This window comes from Protopterus annectens, chromosome 8.part0, assembly GCF_019279795.1.
Source record: "Protopterus annectens isolate FY-2018-M chromosome 8.part0, PAN1.0, whole genome shotgun sequence".
Taxonomy (NCBI): domain Eukaryota; kingdom Metazoa; phylum Chordata; order Ceratodontiformes; family Protopteridae; genus Protopterus; species Protopterus annectens.
Genome location: NC_056741.1, coordinates 743,369,023 through 743,370,913, shown reverse-complemented (window position 1 = coordinate 743,370,913; position 1,891 = coordinate 743,369,023).

Sequence of the window (1,891 nt, the reverse complement as noted above, 5' to 3'; positions counted from 1 at the left end):
TACCTCAGTTGTTGTTGTTGTTGTGTCTTTTGGCTTTTCCCGGTTAGGGGTCGCCACAGTGGAACTCCGGTCCACTAATGATTGGCAGTAGAATTTTACGTGCTGAGTTGCCAGCCCTGATGCACAACCTTCAACGAAGGTATGCCCATTCACGCATGTCTCCACACAGAAGACGCTCTAGCTGAGAATCGAACAGGACAACATCTTACTGTGAGGTGACAACGCTACCGCAGCACCACCACCACAGTATGTCCTGCTAAGTTAGGTTGAGTTTGTAATGTACTGAACTGAGTCTGATCTGACAACTGGATGATCTACATTGCATAATTGAACAACAGAAGATTCAGTTTAGTGCCAACACAGGATGCCCTGTCTTTCACAGACAATTTTATAGCAGTAATAAATGTAATAAGTGCCATTATATGCTCCAGATTTTGCTGTCAAACTACTCTAGATTTTTTGTAATACTAGCATGAGATAGTTGTGGTCTGTGAGACTGCGTTTGTCATAATTTACAAACAAGTTAAGACTGTAACAATGATTTACATTGTATTGTTGACCAGCACTGCTGTCACTGCATATTGGCACCGTATGCTTTAGGCAGCACTACTAATTTTATAGTACTGAGAGACACTTTGTTAGTGACCCAGGAGACTCTGAATTATAGATTTGTGTGGCTGATTTTGAAGCACTTTAGAATTAGTATAATATGCTGTCACAGGATGCTCTGTGGTCTGCTGTTTCAATATCACTGGATTCACTATATTTCTAACTTTATTTGCTTTAGGTTACATGGCTGATTTTGTAACACTTTAAAATCAGTATCGATACTGCCACAGGATGCCCTGTGTTGAGTGACTGATCAACTCTGGGTTCACTGCAGTTGTTGTTGTTGTTTGTCATTCGGCTTTTCCTGGTTAGGGGTCGCCACAGTGAAAATCCGGTCCGCTAATGATTGGCAGTTGGTTTTTATGATGTTGAGTTGCCAGCCCAATGCCCAACCTTCAACGAAGGCATGTCCATTCAACGCATGTCTTTCGAATGCCCATTCGACCGCAGTGAGGACATGCAGACTCCACACAGAAGGCACTCCCAACCCAATCCAAGAATCAAACGGGAGAACCTCTTGCTGTGAGGCAACAACGCTACCGCTGCACCACCGCAGAATGATATACCATAGGCTTCTTGCTTTAATTTCTCCAAATCTTTTGGGTTTCTAATACCTTGATGGGAAAAGACCCCATTCCTAAGTCAAAGTATGACCCCATTCCTAAGTCAAAGTATGATTAAAGTTCGTGAAATTAGTACTGTTTCAATATTTGATGTTAGCCAAAAGTGCTGTTTACAGGACCTGCAGTGTGCCCAGAAATGACTCCTTCTGCAATTCACATGGAGTTACACGTATCAGCAGCATATCTAAATAAGACTGTAAATTACTTTTTTATGAGACCCATTGCTCCTACTACTGTCAGAACTGTCTGAGTATCCTTCTTCCACATTGACCTTGTTTCTGCCTGCAAATCCTGGTATTTTATGACTTTTTGACTGTTTTTTTATATTGATTAGTTTAGCTTTCTACCTTGCATAAATATTGTACCATATCAGATCTCTCTTTTTTATGTCCATGTTTTTTTTTAAACCTTTCAAACATCTTTAGATTTTGTTCTTTATATTTTTGCACTTTCTCAGACACTTCTTTTTCCAAATGGTCCAAGGTTTCTTGGTCTATATAATGTTTTTTCATGAATCTGTTGTATTAATGAACACAAATTTGCATATGAAACTTTTGACAGTTTTTCTTGTGCAAGTATTTTTCTTTCCTTTAATTTCTTTCTTAAGCTTTTTGTATATCTTCTATCCAGAAGTTCTGGGCATCTTTCATAACAGTAAC